At 36.5% G+C, this 9,233-nt stretch overlaps 1 pseudogene; it reads right to left on the bottom strand.

Annotated features, from left to right (window-relative positions):
• Positions 1-1,108: 1,108 nt before the first annotated feature.
• LOC145261430 (5S ribosomal RNA) lies at positions 1,109-1,227 on the bottom strand (annotated as a pseudogene).
• Between the last annotated feature and the right edge of the window lie 8,006 nt (positions 1,228-9,233).

Below are 9,233 nucleotides of genomic sequence, written 5' to 3'. Positions count from 1 at the left end.
GCCCATCATGGTGGACAAGTTCGAAAGGGATATTATCAGGCCAGGGGGCATTTTTTTACTTTCATTTGCCCCATCGCAATTAGAAATTCTGTAAATGATGGTGGTGCATTCATCCATAATTGCGTTGGGTACTGTCGGACCATTTTTGAGAAAGTCCTCATCTGCAGAATATTCTTTATTGAGTAGAGTGGCAAAATGCTCCTTCCAACGATCCAGAATTGATTGCGGATCGCTGGGGAGGGTGGCATTGTCAGCTGCAAGGAATGTTCCGGTTGATGATCTTAAAGGGCCAAAAACTTTGTTTTACACCGGAAATTTCTAAGGTCGCGGGCTTCTGCAAAACCTTCCAATTCTGAAGCTTTCTACTGCCGCCATTTGTTTTCTAGTTCCCGCAATCTTGATTGACACTGTTTTTTGCGGTTTCTGTAAATGTTGGTCTTAAGCCGGCTTCAGCGGTCTTGTTCATGAGCATGGCGAGCGCTTATCTTTTTTCAAATGAGTAGATTAATTTCAGCAGTTTTCATCAAACCAGTCTTGATTTTTCTTTTTCTTTAAACCGACTGTGATTTTGGCTGATACATTAATGATCTTACTGATTAACAACCATTGTTCTTCCAGGCAGCAAGAATTGGTTCGGTTTATAGTGTTGTTCGATAGTGTGCTGGTATTTTGTTTTTACCTCTGTTAGGTGAAGTTATATTTTTTCCGAGGTTGCTGTTTTAAGTGAAATTAATTCTGGTGGTATATTTAGCATATGTGATGACCAGACGTTGGTCAGTCCATGAGTCATTTACACTGACTACTGAATTAGTAACGTGGATATCCTTTTTATCTTTCTGACGGACGATGACATAGTCTAGAATGTGCCAATGCTAAGATCCATCATGTTTCCACGTGGTCTTAAATCAATTTGGGAGCTGAAACTGGGTATTGTGTGTGTGCAGTTAGCACCAACCCTATTCAGGGTTTAACTGGCTTCCTCCGAAGGAGGAAGTTTCATGGGAGTATGAAATTCACAAGCGTTCTCCAGTCGCATGTATATCCCCGTTAGGGGAGATGACGACGTTAGGTTTTTGCAATTTTTTGTAGGGAGGTGTCGACGTCCTCCTACATACAGCACCTGGACTTCCCAAATTGGTCACCTATTTTAATAATGACCAGGCTCAACGTTGCTTAACTTCGGTGATCTGACGGGAACCGGTGTGTCAACGTGATTATGCCGTATATAAACTGGGTGTTGGTAATGAATAGCTCAAATTCTGAGCAAAGTCCTAACAACGGACGGCCGTTTGAGTTGCATTTACCAAGACCATGCTTCCCCCAGACAGAGTTCCAGAGTCTATGGTCTTTCCCCGCTCTCGCGTTTAAGTCAACCAGCAGAATCAATTTGTCGTGTGGTGGGGCTATGGTTATAAGTTTGCCAAGCTGCTAGTAAAATTCTCGTTTCACTTCACTGTCGGTGTCTAGGGTTGATGCATATGCCGAGATGACAGTAATGAAGTAATCAGAAGGCAGTGGAATTCTAAGAGACATAAGTCTCTCATTTACAGCTGTTGGTGTGGTCTGATGATCCGTGTATTATTTTTTTCATCTTTATCTCTTCTCTTTCCAACAGAAAGTGTATCCTGAATCCTTTTCTTCCAGCTTAGCCTTCTCTGAGAGTCGGGTCTCTCTTAGTGCAGCAATGTCCACGTTAAGAGCCACGAGTGTTTTTGAGACCAGGGCAGTTCGTTGTGCTTGTCTATCCGTGTCACTGAGGTCTAGCAGAATTTTTATATTCGATGCACCGAAGGGTGGATATGTGTATTTGTTTTTGTGTTTTAAATTTTTCTGGTTTCGATCGCAAAATAGGATGCCCCACTGGATGCGGCTTTCTATTCAGGCACAGTTGTGACCTCCAATTTTAGCCCATATTTTCTAGGGTCTTCCCTAATCAGGGTGGGCAGCAGGACCGAACCTCCGGGCAGTCACAGTTCCAAAAGAGGGTGACCACCACGCGTCCTCCGCCAGCGTGCAGGTCCAGACAAAGAGCTCCGAATTTCACCAAGGTCCAAACTAGAAGCTAAGCCTTTCTTACACACACACACACACACACACACACACCACACACACAGAAAAGGTGTTCCTGTAAAAGTCTAAGGAAGCTACAGACGGCCAAAATAACGGCTGAAAAAATAGTGTAACTTAACAGAAAGATACGGTAAATAAAAAATAAAACGTATATATATATATATATACATATATATATATATACATATATATATATATATATATATATATATATGAAAAAAGGAAGAAAACCTACAGTCTTTTAAGAAATATTCAACGTTTCGTCCTCATTTTCGGAGGACTTCTTCGGGAAATGATAGCGATGATTTAGGAAATAAAATATACCATGATGAGCAGAAAAACCTTCGTTTCTTTCTTGCTTTAAATGATGCATATATATATATATATATATGTGGGGGGGGTATATATATATATATATATATACCTATAATTCCGTATTCCTTTGGTTTGTAGTGATATTCATATTAAAAACACTATTTTTCTATTTATTTAAAAAGAAAATACAATTTTCTTATATATGAGTTATCGAATTGCATTCATTAGCAAAAGATCTAACTAATTTGCATATTCTTTTAAACATTCATTTTTAATTAATTCCCTATTAGTTTTTTCAGTTTTCTTATAGGGTGATCACCTTTAGTTAACTATTACGGGTAATTATATTCATGCAGATATTCTACATGATTTATACTTGCGAAATATTTGCGTAAAAAGCTTACAATGAACACAAAATCGTTTCCATATATATTTATGTATATGTATATATTTTTGTTTCATCTACCTGTCTATCTATCTATATATCTATAAAAGTGAACGTGTCTGTCTGTCTGTCTGTGTACATTTCCCTACGCAATAACTCTGTCAATTTTTAGTCTATAGACTCGAAATTTGAAATACCGGGTACTGAGATTTGGGAAAATCGATGTGACGGGTGTCAGCCAGAAATTTGGCTGTTAACGGGTCAAATTTCAACGATTTGACCTTTAAGAACTCTACCAAACTCCTCCGACAATTTTGGGTCTAGACACTTGAAATTTTAGATATAGGTTCCTTGAACCTGGATCTAATTTAATAAAGTGATTTGAGCCCGAAACTATAAATTTTAAGGGGTCATAATAGGGGTCAAATTAAAAAAAATTTACTCTTTTTTTTTTTTGCTCAGCATACACCTCCAAACACCCGGGCAACGTCGGGCTGAAATGCTAGTATATATATATATATATATATATATATATATATATATATATATATATATATATATATATATATATATATGAGAGAAAAAGCGATTGGAAAAGTTTATAAACGAAACTAATCAGGTTTCAAACCCATGTTATGTCCAGTGATCACCAATTTGCTTATGATAGGGGATCACTTGTACAAACGGCTTATTTGTTTGATAGTATAGCATAATTAGCACCGATTCAAGAGGTTTCGTAGAGGTTTATTATAAGCAAATTTAATTGCTTTGCCCTTTTTTAAGTAAATGGGAGGATTTTGGTGTAAAACATGAACAAAACGAGATATAAAAAATGGCAACACCCTGAATGTACTTCTTGCGTATGTTTCACACGTAAAGTTAGATTAGATAAGTCATCGGTAACATCGGATTCTAACTTGATAGTTGTTTGTTTTTGGTTCCCGTATCAAGTTCTCTTCAGCCAATTAATAAACAGATACTATAGATGGGCTGAACAGAGCTTGATATGGGGACCTAAAACAGTTGACTTTTGTCAGGTTTTAAACCGACGGTACCGATGACTTGTCTCATCTACACTTCTGAATATATATATATATATATATATATACACACATATATACATATATATACATATATATATGCATATATATACATATATATATATATGTACTTGCTATACCAGGCTACGCGTTGCTGTGGCTAAGTTTGTTTAAATGGCGAACAAATTAACAAACAAAATGTTTCTCATGCTTTTGTTCTTAATACTTGTTAGTACACAATATTTTTAGCTATTGCTTTCTGTGAGCAGATGTAGAGATTGGCCGACTGTAACAATCTAACATATATTTGATTCATGTGAGAATCAATCAGGGTGTAGATGTAAGTCACCCAAATGTAAAAATTGTCCCTAGACCTTGTTAATAGTTAGTGCAAACACCAAAGGAATTGTGAAGTTCAATGTCTTAAATTAAAATAGTATAACCGTTGAAATCATTCAATGCACGTTCGCTACCCATTCTTTCTGAAGTTTACAGAAGGGCAAACATGAGGGTTTAATTTTACTATAGACATGTATGTGAGCACGCACTGGAAAATCTCGTAAATTAAAAAAAATAGCCGCTTTTCTTTTTGTATGAAAGTAAATAAATGGAAAGAATAAAACAACAAAGTAAGTGAGAATACAGAAGGAAGAAAAAAGAAAAAAATAATGTAAAAATATTTTTAAATAAGTTTTTAAAAAGAAAACAATTTGGCAAACTGTTCTTTTTAATCAAATGAATATTCTTATCGTCACACATTTTTGGAGAGAAAAATATTGCTTTCAAACATAATTAATGAGGATATTAGTAAACATTTCTGTGCTTCTTCGTTATTGTAGCGAAAACCGGTAATCGAAATATTGAATTCAAGTTTAACTAATAATATATACTACATTGTCATGTCGCAGTAATGAAAATATTCAAAACTTGCAAAAAACGATAATTATAAAAAAAATAGTTTTCTAAAAAGTTAGAAAATTCATCTTTTTATTTCCCTTGTGTTTCCATCAGATGTAACGTGACAAAACAAACATAGCCGAAATCAGTTTTTCGTTGAATCATGGAAGATTTAACTAAGTGTGACATGACAGTTAGGTAGATAACATTGCTTATTGTTGAAACTACCAAAAATCGTAGTAGTTATCAATGAGTTTTTATTTAAAATACATTTTTCGCTACAATAATGATGAAGCACCCTTTTTTATCGGCCGCCCTGTAAAATGAACACCCTGCCTATATTTTCTTCGTACTCTTGAAGCATTTGACCCGGATCTTTAGGATTTTCCTTCAATTATGATTCGGGTACGGCCTGGGGGCACTGGATTAAGCCGAGCAAAGAAACAGATGCAGACGAATTTTAAAACAAACAAACCGAAACAAAAAACAATAGAAATATTATAAATAAAAAGAACAAAATATACTGTAAATTTACTGAATATATATAGTCATCCACATACAGTACTGTTTCGCAGTTTATTAGTCCGGCTAGACAAGCAACTACATCAAGCCAGGATCGAAACCCGATCGCCCAAACGACAGTCGGAGCATCCAACCGTTCCGCTATACGGTTACTACTATGCGGGCGTGTGTTGCCATTGTCCAAAGTACCTAAGCTCAATTTGTTTACACAAAGAGAATCGTTCCATACGCTAATGGCAATTTGTATATCACTTCCCAAATGCTCAACCTAAGATGGGGAATATATATATATATATATATATATATATATATATATATATATATATATATATATATATATATATATATATATATATATATATATATATATATATATATTCTTCAAGAAAAGTTGTCCACGTCGATTCGAGCACCGGTGCCTGACATGAATATTATGTAGGAAAATAAAATATAAATTGTAATAAGAAACTCACGACTTTGAGTTGAAATCCATGGGACATTTTTTTCTTGGGAAAGCATCTCTCACACACACACACACACACACACACACACACACACACACACGCATATATATATATGCTTTATATATTTATATATATACAGCATATATATATACAGCATATATATATATATATATATATACAAATATTATTTATTTATTTATTTATTTATTCATTATTTTAAATAGTAAACAATAATCTTCGTGTTGTTTACGGCCAAAATATTATATGAAAGCTTTTTGAATGCAAAAATATTTTCTATGATTTCTAAGGGTGGAGACGCTATAAACCGATTTATCGTTTAATGCATCAGCAAGAAAAACCGACACACACACGCACGCTCGCGCGTGTGCGTGTGTGCGTGTGTGTGTGCCTGTGTGTTAGAATATGGATAGGTATTCCGTTCGCCGAAGATGCAGTGACGAATTAGGAAGTCGATATAAAATACACTCTTACGCTTCTTAACAAGGATAAAAATTCTGTGTCGTTTTTGTCCAAATATGGCAATAATATTGTTTGCGTTAGAATGAGAATCTTCCATTAGGTTTTTGAGAGATAGACTAGCACAGATATTGCCAAGTTAGGTAAGTTTTAGTTTTAACAACAATGGCCCCATTATATTGTTACAACTTGATCCTGACAACTAGGAAACGCTTTCTTTCTTTATCTCGCTTTCTCTATATACCTTCCTATTTTTTTTCTCTCTCTCTCTCTCTCTCTCTCTCTCTCGCTCTCTCTCTATCTATCTATATCTATATCTATATCTATCTATCTATCTATATATATATATATATATATATGGTGATTCTCTCATCGAAGACGATGAATGAGGGTTCAGTATGCAATCTTCAGAAGCTCCTAAGCTCTGTGACACCACATGCATAATTGCAATCCTGTAGACGTTCGGCACACTCCTCTGCAGATGGTGAACTTTCATATGCCTGTGGCTCAAAGATGCCTTATTGTGTGAACAGATAACCCTGCTTTGCTGCGTGCTCTGAAACCACAGTGGCATACATATTCATTTTTAGGTGGATTTTTCTTGTGTTTAGCCTTCATATTTGCACGAAGTGCGTCCCTATGACAAAGGCATTTATGTTCAAATTCTTTGATTCCCAGGAAACACATCTTCCTCCATTTCTCTGTGATCCCCGGCTGCACTCTCCCAGGAACTCAGAGAAATTCCATAACGTTTCAGGTTGTCTTTTAGTCTATCTTTGTAACGAAGCAGGGGGCGCCCTATTGGACGGCAAGAATTTGTCAGTTGCCCATAAAAAAGTTGCTTAGGAACTCTTGAGTAATCCATTCTCTCAAGATGACCCGACCACCGCATTTGTATCCTGATCAAAAATGATCCAATACCAGTGATTTCAACTACTGGGAACACGATTCTGCCATCCAACATTGCAGATAAAACGCAGCCATCTCATATGAAAGGAGTCAAGCTGATTTATATGCTTGCGGTACAAGGTCCACGTTTCAGCACCATACAGAAGAGTAGGCAGATCAACAGATTTTTAGACTGCCACCTTTACTTTTAGAGACACATCGTGGCTGTTCCAGAGTCTGTGTCGCAACCTACCAAATGCCTAACTAGCTTTATTAATTCGACATTGGATGTCCTTTTCAAATTTAGCATCACCAGACACAATAGAGCCGAGGTATGTAAAAGTAGATACTGTTTTCAAAGCTTCACCATCAACATATACCACTGGTTGTTTGGTTTTGGCTGGTGAATAATTTCAGTCTTTTTTATGCTAATTGTAAGACCGAAGGCTTTACATGCACCAGAAAAGCTATTGAGGATGTTCTGCATGTCATCAAGACTATGGGTGACAAGAGCACGGTCATCAGCGTAAAGAAGGTCAAGAACAGTCTACACAAAAGTCTTGGTTTTGGCCTTGAACCGTTGCTGGTTAAATAATCCTCCACTTAATCGATACTCAACACCTATGCATCCTGAGGTGTTCCTGAAAGCTGTCTAAAGCATCACCGAAAAGAAAAGAGCAAATAGGATCGGAGCAAGGACACATCCTTGCTTAGTTCCACTTGACACTTCAAATGGTTCACTTTGTTCACAGCCATATCGTACTGTCGCCACCATTCCCCAGTGAAAGGAGACAATCACATTCAACATCTTGTCTGGAATACGAAGCCTCCTCAAAACAGTACACAGGGCATCCCTAGAGCCGGTATCAAATGCCTTTGTGAGGTCAACGAATGTGACAAATAAGTCCTTATTCTGCTCCCTCGCTATTCTGTAGCTGCCGAAGACTGAAGATCATGTCCACAGTACCTCTTCCTGCCCTAAAACCACACTGGGTTGCTGGGAGCACAGTTTTACAGATTGAACCATTGAATCTGTTTAGGATTACACGAGCTAGAATCTTACCAGCAATAGACAAAAGAGAAATTCCTCTATAGTTATAACACTCACACTTATTTCCTTTGTGTGTGCTTAAACAGGTGAATGATAGACGCGTCTTTGAACTTTTCAACCTGCCAACTTTTCAAAGACGCGTCAATATATATATAAACTCTTGGTGTGTGTGTGTGTGTGTGTGTGTGTGTGTGTGTGTGTGTGTGTGTGCTACTCTCACGCACCATAAAATAGTGTAATCCCAACCGTTGTCCGTCGCTAGCTGTCTGGTCGCGTCAATTCTCAGCGATTTTCTTATCGGTCCAATCTGCTTTTTCTCAGCTTTACCTCCAATATTCCTGGCCTCTCTTGGGGGATCTCTGGGTCGCCAACTGAAAGCTCTTTTCGACTGACTGTTCTCCACTGTCGAAAACCCATAATTGTCCTTAAAGTGTCCCCAACTGTCGAAAACTGACGTAAACCCCCAAGCCGTTCAAAAAATAATATTAAATATAGACCCAGTCGTTTTCTTCCTTTTCACTTAATTAACAATATATTCATATTCTAGATTTGACGTAATAGCGGCACCAGATGAAATAGTTTTAAAAATGGTTGCATTTACAAAGAAACCAATAACACACAGTAAATGTGAATTTATTAACATTCCAATGAAAATGGTGCCCATTGTATTTGAAATATAGAATTGACCCAAATGACATAAATTAATAAGTACTAATAAATATTTAAAAAGTAATATTATGTGCTATATAGTTCAATACAAATAATACAATCATATTGTAAGAGGAAATTTTTAATTTACTCCTTCAATCCAGCACCTCTTGATGAGGCAATGTTCGCCTTTATTTGTTCCAGGTTTTTTTTCACATAACGTTTCGCTAACTTTTTTCTCCCGTGAACAACGGCTGCGTGTTGAAATTACTTCGATTTTTTTCTCACAATATTTAAACAATGGTCATACATGATTATAATGATGATCAAAGACGAGAGAACATCAAAATCATAAGTTTCTCTAAGGTTGCCAGATTGACATTTTTAAAGCCAATGTTCGCGAATTTGGCCTTTTTTGAAGCAGTCTGTCTCTTAAATATTATATACCAGCATGGGTGTCCCGCTGCCAGGGTGTT

The sequence above is a fragment of the Euprymna scolopes genome, chromosome 37 (genome assembly GCF_053919585.1).
Source record: "Euprymna scolopes isolate OS-2025 chromosome 37, ASM5391958v1, whole genome shotgun sequence".
NCBI classification, from domain to species: Eukaryota; Metazoa; Mollusca; class Cephalopoda; order Sepiida; family Sepiolidae; genus Euprymna; species Euprymna scolopes.
The sequence above is the reverse complement of the archived record's forward strand: the minus strand, read 5'-3'. Positions and strand labels throughout refer to the sequence as shown.